This window comes from Amblyomma mixtum, chromosome 2, assembly GCF_055824585.1.
Source record: "Amblyomma mixtum isolate Tamu chromosome 2, ASM5582458v1, whole genome shotgun sequence".
In the NCBI taxonomy this organism is placed as follows: domain Eukaryota; kingdom Metazoa; phylum Arthropoda; class Arachnida; order Ixodida; family Ixodidae; genus Amblyomma; species Amblyomma mixtum.
Genome location: NC_143013.1, coordinates 94,838,181 through 94,852,322, shown reverse-complemented (window position 1 = coordinate 94,852,322; position 14,142 = coordinate 94,838,181).

Here is a 14,142-nt window from a genome sequence, read left to right as displayed (position 1 = left end):
GTCACATAATCCCAAGATGATGGCAACGGTCACACGTGAACGTAGTGCTTACAGCACCTAAAAGACTCCTCAGTTCGTGGATAATTCAACGGAGCACCTCAAAAGCGAAATACTGGCCCCACTGTAACACACAATGAAGTCTGCGCCTCCTGTCTGCACCCTATAGTTTGGAAAATTCTGCTCTCGAGTGGAAACTTCTCCACTGGACAAACTGGAAGATGTTTGAAATTGAGGCTAAAAGAGCACAAGAACAAAGTGCGGATCGGTTCAGACGGGCATATGGCGGCACACACCAAGACATGTGACTTTCATCCCCACTGCAATTTACATAACGAAATGGCAGTGTTTTTTTATAATGACAGCAACCAGCTAAGGAGGAAAAACGTGAAAGCGTCGCACGTTGTGTGAACTGGAACGCAGTACGTCAGTGGGCCGTCTATACCGTTATCGAAAAATAGAAAGAATGACTGACCTAGAGCACAACGTCAGCATCGTTACGTGTGTTTGTGTGATGTTTACCTTTCTCTTTTATTGTTTTGCAGATGCCAGAGCTTTTAATATCAACTCCTGGCGGTGCAATAAAAAGTTAAAAAGTCAGTTTTAACGTGACGCTTGTACACGGCATGGTTTTTCTTTCAACCTGTTTGAGCGCTGTATTGTTCTGGAGTAATTTATTGCCCTAGCTATCTTTCCAGTTTTCTCGAATCCTCAGCGTGTTGTTACCGTCAAAATGTGCACACGTAGTGTGCATCGAGCAAGAAAGTCTCCAGTAAATAATTTCAGATCTTCTTCATTGCTTAGTCTGCTTTCGATGCCGTTTAGGCCTTGACAGCGAAGAGACCACCCACTAGAGCGAGGACAGAGCTGCAAGGAAGCTTCAACGCTCAAAAGCTACTTTTTCGGGCATGAATATAGCCCCTAGATCTCTCTCGAGGACCAGGCAGAGCCTCCGCTATGATGAAAGATGGACTTAAGAGAAAAAAAAAAGCTGAGGTGCAACATTTCTTGGCGACACATTGAAAACAGCGTTTTAATGGGAGACCATAAAGGTTCTCGTTTTGAGAAGCCTAAATGGAACATACGAAAGACTGGCTGAAAATAGAAGGCATCGCATTTAGCTGATAGCGACGGCGGAGAGTAAAAAATATACGATAATAAATCATCCGGACAAGTCTTCAATTTCTTGCCAGTCTTCCCGCAAACACTAATGGTTCCATCCGAATGCTAATTTGCGAAGGCACCCTCGTCGCTCAAGCACGGAAAGAACACCTTGCGACTGAGCGTCGCTTTCATCATTTCTTGAAAAGCGGAATGCTTGTACGCCTCTGGGCAGTACTGATAATGCGTCTTCATTCTGGCTTAATGAAACAGCGAGCTCGTGAAATCAGAAAGGGGGGCCGTGGAATGAGAAATCAGACGCCCTCTCCTCACCGGTGCCTCTTTGTGAGCCCTAAATACGGTACGGTTTTCCTGTTTTATGGAAATGGGATATATTTTTGGCACGAAGAATTAAAATAGCCCGACTGCATGCAATGTAGCTTTTGTCAGTGCTGCCTTGAGGGAACCTATAGAGCAGCACGCATTAAAAAGTGCTTACATGCGTTAATGCACTGCATACGATAAAGATCTATATTTTTTTTATTTTTTTTTCACTGAAATGATGCATGTGGAGAAAAGATAGCGGAGGAAAATTCACATTAGTGCTGTAATGAAGAGAAAAAAATGCAAAAAGTACATAATACACCGTGTTTTAAAGATTTCATGCAAATATCAAGAACGCATATAAAACACAAAGCGCTGTTAACGTTTAGTCTATGAGCCTGAATATTTGAGTTCTTACCGGCACCGGTAGCAAGTCGGTTGGGTAGGGCATCGCACTGAATTACCGTTTGTCAAGAAACGAAAAACCTTAACTCACTAGTGCGTTTAAATACGGGTTCAACGCTCGTAGTGTAGACAAGACCGGTACAATTTATGTTTCGCTGGCTTAGTTATTGGGGCTAAGTGATGTTGGCTTTTTGTAAAATTTATTAAACAGGGCAAGGTCTGGGAGCTTTTGTCGTCGTTTAAAGTTAGAAGGCCCAGGTTCGCGTTAGATTAGTCATGCTTCAGTAACTTGAGAACTGTGATGCAATAAACGAGAGCCTTTGCTCTGCAATGTCTCCAATCTGTTAAACAAGGTCCACTTGATTGGGACTCGAAACTATCGACGCATATGCCAGTTTTGGTCTAAACAGTTAGGTCAAAGTAATGAGTTGTGTTTCTTCGTTAACTTTGCTTAGTGGCCCGCGAGTAAAACACAGAGCTTTATGCGTGCTAGTCAGAAGCTAGCTTATATGCGCCCTCCAGGACTAATAAGGGGTAAGGTACGTTCCTTATTATTCCAATTGCCTTATTTTCTTTCATGCTGAATATATCGAGAATAAGGCTGAAATGTCAGCTGAGAAATATTTCTTGAGAACTAAATTTCGTGAAGCACATTTGGGAGGATTGTTTGTTCGGCTCTTTTCAGTGAATTCAGCAACATTTATAGCGTTGCATGTGGCGCAATCTACTCAGCATCCCATAATTTCCAAGAACAAAGCTTTCCAGTAATTAGCGGTAAAAAAAAAAGAAAACAAAATCGTGGCTGTTGTACATTGTGAACTACATTTTTGATGCAATTTCGAACACGTGCCGAATTTCACAACCTCTGCCAGCAAAGGCATCAAAAGAGAGGGACCGGATACCGTGGGACAGGCCGACAGGTTAGGAGGTAACCATTGAAACTCTTCTCAGAGCAACCAATGGGGCTTCTGAGACTCTGGTTGCTCTTTCCAAGCAATGCAAGAATGAATAGCTGCTGGAAGCCATGTTTTTCAACAAATAGTTAGTTCATCGGGAGGCTGTCTATTTGGGCGTAGGCCTGCTGTTTTCCGAATCGTTCGCATTTTTCCGCAGTAATTCTCCAGGCGCCTCCCTCCCCTGACTCCAATTCGAAAGGGAGAGGCTGTTGGTTGACATGCTCAGCATTCACTCTGACATTCGCGGGAAGCAGTTAGCAGGTGGTAAATCCATCGACGGTAGTGGCAGTGCCAAGGGGGCCAGCTAAGCGCGCTGTGCCTCTCTTACAGCTACGGTACTCCCTAGAATATGGTGCGTTTATCCGGCGAATATTTTGAGTTCGAACGCGAAGACTGGCGGCTTCGCATTTCGCCTCATGTATGGCGGGACGCTGTCGCTGCCTACTCTTCTTTTGACGATTACAAGCACACCGAATTCCGCATGGTAAGGGGGCTTACCTAACAGTCCCGGGCCTGCGAGAGCGAAGGGGCTCAGTTCTCCGCGCGTCGTCTTCTCTGAGCCACAAAGAAGGAAATGAAAAACAAGCACGAGAGGTCAGCAGAGCCCAGCCGAGGTTTATGGGGTTGAACGTCTCAAGCGGCTCAGGCTATGAGGGACGCCGTGGACGAATGCTTCAAATAATTTCGACCACATGGGTTTTTTAACGTGCACTGACATGGAACTGTGCACGGCCCATTAAAATTTCGCCTCCATCGAAATTCGACCGCTGCGGCTGGGATCGAACCCGCGTCTTTTGGGTCAGCAGCCGAGTTACACTGCGGCGGCTGCAAAGCCCAGTCAGGTGATTATTCGCCACCACTTCCGCCAATATCGGCTCTAGCGTAACTGATAGGTTCTAATGTAGACGTACCCCTGTTTACCAGATGCCTGCTGCGCACACACTGTGGCCCCAGCTGACCCCACCCCGTCCACTGCTCATGCGCACAAGTAGTCCAGTAAAACAGCATACGCCTACAGTAGTACTTTACCGATAAAAACCTCTGTTATCAGCCTAATCACTGGCAACTTCCCTTCTGAGCTGTAGGAAGTACAAAACAACCACTGGAGCGTGAGCAGCGGTTGTGCTGCGTTGTAGCTGGGCTTGCTTGGGGAGTGCTGACATCGGCAGTCGTAGATGATGAGCACATTGCGACAGCTTTTCGATCCAAAATACACGTCAGTTGTGTTAAGCAAATAACTGGTAAAATTTCATATCCGACAGCCACACATGTTTCGCACGATAGCGCAGGGTGCGATGCCATATTGAAGATGAACGCGCACTTTTTGCACTCGGAGAAAACCGATGGAAATACAAGAAAATCAATGTTCCTGCCAAAACCTCAAATGGAGCCAATCAGTTGTCCAAACAATGGAACATAAAAACTGAGCGTAAAAGTGGGAAATTTAGTCGCAGCGTTTCTCATACAAAGAGTTCAAGAAGACTACGAAAAAAAGAAGTTACAAATTAATACTCAGCGCGCAGCTCATTTAACGCGCTACTGATTGCGTATCACATTAAATGCTCAATATTGCCGAGGCGTAAAGTTACTCCTCGTTAATGTGCAAGTACGCGCTCTATGAAAACTGTCGACAAGATTGTTCATACCTGTACATATGCTTGATGACGTTCGATATTTCCACTACCACAGGGAGTGCCTGATTGACCAGCTGTTCGGCATTGCAGAGGAGCCATTCTGTGACGAGCCCAGATAAAGTGAAGTTGTTCTAAATCTTCGCGATCTACTCGCGTTTGTTCGTGAATGGTGACGGCTTCACCTGATCTAAAGAGCCTGATTTCCCGAAGTTTCAAAAGCAATGGAAGAAATTGCTGTACAGAGTTTAAAAAGTGCTGGCGCTGGAGGAGAACAGCGTATCCTCGACGTGCGCTTTTGAAGAAAAGCTTAAAATTGTTGACATCAACGATGAAACCCTTCTTGATCAGCCAAATAATAGAGCAATTCTTTTGTCTTTAGGATAAAATGGAACAAAGTCCCAGCGGTTCTCATATTGCTTGCGCTGAAAACAGGCTCCAAGAGTTACCGACACTGTTTCTTGAAGTTTAACAGATCAGCTGTGCCTATTGCCTTTTCGCGCTCATGAACACAAAATTTTTCAACCATGCGGCAGTATAAACTTGAGGTCAGATATTTATTTACGCATGCAGGTGAAAAGCGAGAATACTCAGGTCGTTTTTTTCAGCCTTTTGTCTTCCATGGCAAGTAACCTGCCGATATGCTATATCAGCAATAGGCGGTAACCCGCATAAATAAATGCAGTTTTTTACAAGGAAAGAAACCATCACTCCTTCATCCACGATCCTTGGAGTACCAAGTAGGCGACGGTAGAAAGCAGCAAGTATTATAAATACCTCAGAGCAGCCATGTCGCACTTATCATGAGAAAATGGGCTTGATAAGACACAAAAATTTGATCGAGGTGTTCTTCTTTGTTGCAGAAATTTTTTGCGTAGAGCCAAATCAAAGACAGTAGAGTTTGCCGAAAGGTGGTGTAATTATCATGCTCTAAATTATGTTTCGAATGGTCCAAGCCGCACAGGAGAATTGGGCAGCTTTTCTACTCGTCTTTTCCCACACTTACATTGCTCTCGCTTCGGGGCGCCATTGCTTTCTAATGCCTACCAAAGGCTTTTTCTTATTTTTATGAGTGCCGAATGAACAATCGAGAAGAAGTTTCACCGAAGCAATAAGCGTGTGGCAGTGGCGAAGCCACAACTGTAGCCTTTTCATTGTAAATATGCAAGCGAAAAAGTACTGGCTAAGTACGGTTTCATTAGCATTACCAATTATATGAATGTATTCGACAGCACTCACTGGAACAGAACGCTTCGTGCTGTATGCTTGCGTCATGCGTACTTTTCCCAAGGAAGTTAGCGTTTACTTTGGTGGTTTCGGTACAGCAAACATCACAGCAGTATACCTGAGAGTGTGACCATAGTGGTGCACAAATTTCGTTTCCTGCTCGGCTGCAGTTTTGTTCAAGAGCATCGCAACAATTTCACGCTTTCTAGAATTCCTTCATTTCCTGTCTAAAGTTTCATCACCTCGTCGAGACTAGAAAGTTGTGCATTGATGTCATCAAGTGTATCTTCCTTAGCCTTGGTAGATACTTTTGGTTCCCTCATCTCTGCCCTGGTTCCTTTCAGAGTTTACGTTGTCTTATCCCGGTTAGGAGAGGGTTGAACACCCCCTATAACAGGTGTTCAATGGCAGACTGGCAATCTGCATGAATCTAAAAACACCTGTAATATCTCGGCGGAATTCTATTTCCATAGCACTTCGTCCTAACAGAACGATAGGAAGCGAAGTCATTCACCTGCACAAACATCCAAGCGTAATCAGTCATGCTGACCAGACGACTGCTACCGTGCCTGTTGAGGTTGAAATCAGAGGCTCCCGCTTTTAAGGTGCTCTCCAATGGCCTCAGTATGATTGGAAGCCCGGGATCGGTCCATGATATTAGTAGTCTGTCGCAAAGTTGTGGAAGGGAAATCGATACGATGTACTGTTCCATTTGCTTGAGGATTCATGGCTCCACGAGCAATTCTAGTCAAACTGAAGTCGGCGGGACTTGGCAAAGAATGCAAAACGAAGAGAACCTGAATAGCCAACGAAGCATACACAACCATAGTGTCCAGATGAATGTTGCCGTACTCTTTCAGTTGCAACTATTAAAATGTTGTTACTAAAATAGTAATCATTCACAGAAAACAACTGGTGTGCGTAATCACTTGCCACTAGTGGCAGGTGCGCTTGACTAATGAATCGAAATTAGGCAATCCAGGTCATCTAACAAAGAAAAAACATGTTTCTCTCTCATACCTTCGTCATTTTTAATCCCTCCACAATGTGATTTGTGTAACATGAGATAGTTCTGCGGTGTTAGTTGGCTGGAAAAAAAGTTAAAACGTATGCAGAGCACGCCTCCCTCGTAAAAGGGGTTAGCGAGGAGCATGCTTAACTTCGTACATGGGACAGCAGCAAACAGTGCTGCAGCCAGCACGTAGGCACAGGGTTCTAAAGTGACTGCTTAGCATATATCATTCCTTCTATGCAATGATGGCATTGCACCTTGCCCGTCAAGAATATATGGTAGACCTTGGTAGAGAAAGAAGCAGCCAAGAACGTTTGAAATGTTCGCGTGATGGTAATGACAATAAAGCCAAGCGCCACCATGTCAGCGCTCGCAAGGGAAAAAAGGCTTTCCGGTAATGAGCAAAACTTCGAGCAATTCACACTGGCCAATATTCCGCGTAAACCATCGACCTGACGGAGCCTATAACCCGTTCACGTGTTATGCAAATCGATAGCGCTGACGTTGGGTGGAAGGAGGGGTGTTCCGACCTCTAATGATGCGCGTATGGGCGTTGGCATTGTGCGGTATGTGCGTTCAGACAGGCAAATGCAGCCCAGATAACACTGCAGCCTTCGCTGAGCTGAGTCGTTTCTGAAATTACCAGCGCCTGATGGCACTCGTTGGCGACGTTTACACAAGCCCCCCGGTAATCGGCGCTAACTGCGCTGCGACCCTTGGTCGGTGAGCTGCTCATTACTGTGGTAGATTTTACTGCAGCCTGCGCTGACGCACCTGCTGCCACTGATGGCGGAAACGTTTCTGAACGATGCGTAGCTGAGCTCCCGTAACGATCCCACAGCGTGGCGTGGGACGCTGCCTGTCTCAGCGCTAAGCCTACACAATGCCACAACACAACAGTGCCGCAAAACAGCGGTGGCAACTACAGAGCTGGCCTGGAAGGTTTTCGTCTGTGATCACCTAAAATATTGTGGGTCATGGCGGATGCCTTAGTTTTAGGTATTTTTTTAGGAAAACAAGCGACTATGCTTGCTATTAGCCAAAAAGTGCGAGAATTGGGCCCAGTAGGTTGTGTTGATTACATACAACGCGCTGTACACTATACCGAACAGACAAGACACACAAAGCGCGAGCTGATAATTGTTTATCCGGCCTTAAATATTTTATTTATAAACAGAAAAGACAAGCGCTGCGCTCTTAGAACTAGATGCGATCTATAAAAAGTGGGAATGCTAAAAGATAAAGGAATCGAATAAAGAAGATACAAACCCTACCCAAAGAAACCAGGCGCTGATGATAGAAAACATCCACCACTGGAACGTTTCCACACCTGGATACACAATAGCGACAGCTTCGCCAATTCCAGTTTCCTATTTGACAATGACAGTGAAACATTGCTTACAATTTCTCGGAAGCTGCATATCTATTCGTTAAGACTTCAATAACAACGAATAACCAGTTGGCAGTTCGCGCTTTGTCGGTCGCGTTCTTCGTTTCGTCTTCGATAATGTGCATAGCGTGTTCACGTGCGGTGGTCATTAGTCGCTTCATTGTCCTAGAACTGACCATTGCTAACTGCTCGTAACAATGACCTCCCTGATCTTTTGTTTAACGAGGTGCACTGCCAATTGATGCGTCATTTTTTTTGTTACATATTATCATGCGAGAATAGTGCAATAGTACCAGGAAACCTTCCAAATCATCTAAAAATTTGCGACAGCAGAGTCACCAAACACAGCGGTTATAACTCTGGTTGTGGTTAAAGTTTTAATTGTCACTGTTCCAAGATCGGAGCTCAATTTTTGTTTCCCTGAAAAGGGTACCATTCTTAGAAGTATATTTTCTTCGCATACTGCATGATAACTTTGCCGAAAACACAGCAGCCGCTTATCATTCATTGACCTGTTAAAAAGTGAATTATACTGGTAAAGGGATTATTTTTGAATTACGCCACAAAGGAGTGTTTGTGGTTTTGCTCAAGAAAAAGAATAAGATCCTTTATGCCTCTCAGTGGTAGTCAGTTTTATGGAAATGTTTCTTTTTTAAACACTTCCTGCCTTCCCCTTCCACACTTGCCTTCTCTTGGAATCCAGTAGGTTACCCTTAACGACCGCAGGTTGTGTTTCATTCTCATTGCATGCCACGCGCAAGCCTATTTCTTTTTTATTTTGACTATAGGATGTCATTATCCCGCGTTCGTTCGCTGACACATTCTGCTGTTCCGGTCCTTTAACATCACACCAATCATTTTTTCTTTCCATAGCTCGTTACGATGTGCTCAATATAAGTACAGCCTTTTTTGTTAGGCTCCACGTTTCTGCCCCATAGGGGAGTACGGCTAAGATACTTCCCTTGTTCTTCAGCGATATTCAGTATTATTTTGAGCGATATTTGTAAACTGGCATGCATGATCTGAGAGCATCTTCGAAATGCTCCCTACTGAATTTATATTTTTCTGGACATTGCAGTCTCGTGGTACGGATCTGTAGTCTCTACCTGCGCTAAGTGTACGCCTTTCTTTACACTTCTGGAGCCTCGCTATTCATCGTAAACTGCTGCTCACCTCCGCGGCTGTTGAATCAAATTTGTGCATATCAATTTTTAGGCAAAGTGGTTCTTTTTGCCAGCCTCAATAATTAGTCAGGTTTCCCATTTCAAACCCTCAGTGACTTAGCAAGGGATTGCCATCAGCAAATCTCAGATTACGGCGGTATTCTCCATTCACTACATAGGTGTGATAAAAATAAGCCACTTTCCTCCTCCTCTACCAAGTGAATTGTAGTGCACCGCTGCTTTCGATTTCTCGAAAGTTGCGGTGATATGCTGTAAAGAAGACTTGTTTCGATTCGAAGTTGCCACTGTGGCAGCTTTCGAATCCGTTGAGAAAGGTTGTTTTAATAATTTCCCTGGGATCTTTTAAAGTTTTTGCCACTCTTCGGAAGGAAACCGGACACACTATGTCTGTAATCGTCGTAGCCATCGCCGCAACACTTGAGCAGATGTTTTAAGCACATAGTAATATCTGAAGCTATTCAAACACCCCGTGTTGACATAATGTCGGCCGGCATAAGGCAAAAAAGCAATAGCAGGTCTACGTAATAGGGGAGGTACTGGCCGTTGTACGCCAGCTTCGCTGTCTAACCCACTCAGTGCCTCGTTACCATCTTATATATAGCAGGCTTTACCTGCAACATAAAGAAAAATGCTCGAGGCAGGCGAATTCTAAAGAAAACACACACTTTGACACAAGCGAAGCTAGGTTTCAAGGAACTCCGCTTCCTCTCGTCTCAGTTTCCCTGCGGTCAGTGCGTGCCGTCCAGCCTTTCTTTCGGACGCACAGCTCGCAGGTCCATCTGCTGTTTTGGACTCGGTGAAAGAGCAGGACGTAGACGGCAGGACATTCTTCCGCTTCATAAACTGGCAAAAAACCGCAGCCTTCCCTCTGAACGCCGCTTTCCGTCTTTCTATCTCTTAGTGCGTGTTTTTCATTGTCTGGCGCCTTTGCTGTTGGGCAGTGTGACCGAAACATTGAGCTCCGAGTTTTATGTGCTCTGGTTTCACCGCCGCTACTTGGAAAGGATATGGACATACCCTTTAGCCAACCGTTTCTCCGTCTGATATTCACTTTTATGCCTGCTTTCCTGGTTCTTAGAGAGCAGTCGTTATAGTACATCCTCAGAGTTCGTTTTGTATATGACTTTGAGGACCTCTCTTTTGTCTATCTTTTATGACTTGTTTTTAAAAACCTATCCAGTAACTTTCTGTTTTCAGAGAAAATGGTCCACGTGTGGACCCTCTGCAGCCATCTAGCCTCCCAGCTTCTTCCACACTTTCAGAAAAGGCAAGTTTTTCGTTGCTTTCTTCGAAACTGCGCCGCATACGGAATCCATGTCCTTATCGAGAATACTGCGCAGTTATATTTGCGTTACTTAAGTGAACGTTTCGCTACCAGTGTGTGTACGCTGGTACGCCCTTTCGTATTCGTATGTCTGGTAGTACTACCTTTTCATGTTTGTATTAGACTATAAAAGGGTAATTCCACATCCTATTTACAATGGAGGGTGGTTGGCGTATTTCAGAAATCCAGCTATTGCTCATGATCGCTGTTTTATTATAGGACCGGGCTGTTCTTTTGTTGTTGTTTTCTTTCGCTGTGCCATCGTCTAATAGTGCCGTAAAACACGCCAGGACTCCGCAAAATGAGGGAAATAATGGAGTAAAAAAGCGAAGAATGATGCCACATCCCCGCCCCAGAAAGCTGGTGACACAAAAAATGCAGTTTTACTGTAATACCCGCGGTAGGGGGGATCTCACGGTTCAGCCTGCTCGTGCCTTCCAGCCCCCTCCCCACCCATTTCGGGTCTGTGTAGTTTCGGCTCCTAGGCTCTGTTCGGCTGCAGCGCAGCGGGGTAAGAGTCACAGCGGTGTGCCGGGCCCCACTCTGCAGCGGTTGCGATGCCCCAGGAGAGGATAGAGTGGCGGCCCCTCCGCGACAGTGTGAGCATGTCGCAGCCCACATTGCCCGTTGCCTGTGTGTGGGGGCAGGTCTTAGGGTTAAGCACTGGGCAAGTAGAATCCGGCTTAGAAAATGGCCAAAACTTCAAAGGATAAAATTTGCATGCCGCAGACCACCGTCTCGGTACCGGTACGTAGCACCACCTGCAGGACACGTTGGTTTCCAATGTCCGAGGAGCTCGGTGCATCGCGCGGGCTTGCGGCTGGGCATCGACAACAATCACAATGACCGGCAATAACTGAATGATCAGGGATGTTACACCATGTCATTAAAAGAGGCGAGAATGTCATACAATGAATTCAGCCGCCATAAAAAAGCATGGATAACCACGTTAGCTTAAAATCGACTTCTCGGCAGACATAGAAGCTTAAACGCAAAACCAGAAGAGAACTTTCATTACAGGTAACACACGAGCGCTCATTTGTTACCGTTCTTTATCGTCCTTTGATCACCGCCCTAGTCCGGTTGCGCGCATAAAATTTCATGTCATATCATACTAACACATACAAACTGTCACCTTAGTGAACTTCTCGGTGGCTTACTCACCCCGGGAAGCTAGCAAAACATTCAGGCGACCGGTGAGCTTTAGTGAGTGACATAAGATATAAGTGGCAAGCGTCTTTTTTTTTCCTAGAATGAGTTGTAGCACGAAACCTTTGGAGAAAGACTATCTTTTTTGCCACGAAATCTTTGTTTCTCAGTGTAGAGCGCAAAAAGATTTTCGCAAATACTGATAGCTGTGCCAGGCACTCTTCGTACTCCAGATTAAAAAAAAGTGGAAAGAATGACAAGCTTACGATACGTAACGTTTCAGAAGCTGTGGCAAAACTTTTAAGAGGTTAGTGAACAGCCCATTTAGGAAGACTGAGCTCGAAGGCGCGTAGCTCAGAAAGACGACACAGAGGCATTGGAGTGAGGAGGCACAATTCCATCATCTGAGTATTTGATCAGGCAATCACGGCACTTTTTTACATATTAAAGAGCCTTTTTACACTCACCCAAGTCTGTCCACGGCGCTCGAACTTAGTGGCACCCCTAATGATGAACCATCAACGCTGTAACCATTAGTTAAGGGCTTAATGCAGTCACGAAAGAAATCAATGCTAACCCTTTTTAATACCTCAGCACCTCATTCCAAACAAAAATTCGAGTGACCTAATTCGGCTCAGAAGCGTCCGCAGAGCAGTGATCAATTTCAGCAGCGGCGTCGATGCGTATATAACTTCTGCGTAGGCCCTCGAAAGGCTTCCAAGTGGTGAGCTTGCAGAGTTGCACGCTTTCGACGGGCAAAATATGAGCTCTCTGCCCTGCACCTCATTTCGTTTGGCTGCGTCATGGCCATGCGTTCCATGCCAGGCAGGCGCGTCAGGGAACGACGGCAGGCTTTTCGCGGAGAAGAGATGAGATGCGAGGCTCCAGTCTCGGCGCTATTGATTGCGCTGAGGTTACTGAGGTCACGGCCAGAGCCGCACTGTCGCGCTCCAGTCGTATACTACTCTGGCTGTGCGCGCCATGCTCACCTCGCATTACGCATTCCGAACCTCTTCCTTTTATGCCTTTAGCATTTGCTCCTTGCATTTCTCTCTTTGCTGCCTTCGTTCCTAATGCGCACCTCCTAGCCTTGCGATTGAACTGTTCCCGCCGTCAATTCATGGAAGAAAAAAATTCGCTGTGGCTTAGCTTGGTTAAGCCCGGTAATTGCGAAAGCAATATCCGTACCTACGCCATGGTACAGCTGGTAGTGTAGCTGGTGGTGGTGCTTGTGGTTATACTTGTGGTGACGCAATCCAAACCAATCCAATCCATTGCAATCAAAACCAATCCAATCCAATCTAATCCATTCCATTCCAATCCAATCTAATACAATCCAAGCCAATCCAATCCACTCCTATCCAATCCAATGCAATCGAATCCAATCCAATGTAATCTACTCTAATCTAATGTAATCTAATCTAATCCAATCCAATCCAATCCAATCCAACCTAACCAAATCCAATCCAGTCCAGTCCAATCCAGTCCAATCCAATCTAGTGTAATCCAATGAAATCCAGTCTAATCCAACTAATGCAATCAAGGACAAATGAAGGTCAATGGTGGCCACCGCCGCGGCACGATGGTGGTCACCCTGGAAAGTGCAAGTAGTATTGCTTTCGCAATAAATAGCTTCCAGACTTTTCGTTCATATCTGAGGGCGGAAAAGCGATGAGGGGAGGTAAACAACCTCCCTATTCCTCATATCATGATAGCGCGAAATTCGTGGCCTTCGTGGATATCCCGAAGTTGGGCAAGAACTGAAGCCAGAAATGTATATTTATGACATTCTTCATCAATGACTACGAGCGCAGTAGACACATAGCCTTGAAAGGGCACTGTTCCCTTCGTCGTCTAGTCTGTTCTTGTCCGAACTATAATTTCCTCTTCTTCTTTTCAATATGTTTCCTTCGACAACAGTTCCGTAATAAGAACACTTTCATAACGATTTTTTGTAGACGCGTCTCTCATATGCGACATGAGTGGACGAATGCAGCCTCGTTTATATAGCCAGTCACTCACTGCTCAGAGAAAGCAGTGTTGGCGCCTATTCCTGTCGTTTAGCTGACCTAGGATGGCAGAAGGGCAGGCGGTGAAATTAACACTGTCTTTGTATTTTGGCTGAAACTTTAGAAGAAAAACTGTCAGTAAGCTCTGCGGAAATCTGCTCCTTGTACTGATTAAATAAGACTGCAAAAACATTACGCAACGATATCTTACATAGCTACCTGTATCTAGAGTATCAGCAACTACTCGGGACGTTATAATAATCCATATCGTTTGTGCGTTGCATTTCGCTCTGTATCTCGGGTAAAAAGCCGTCCTAAGATGTTTGCATTACAGTGCCGCCACTGCTCTTACAGAACACTAATAACATCTTTCAAAGCCTCAGATCTTCATTAGAGCAGAAGGTGCAATGATAATGGAAAAAAAATATTGGAG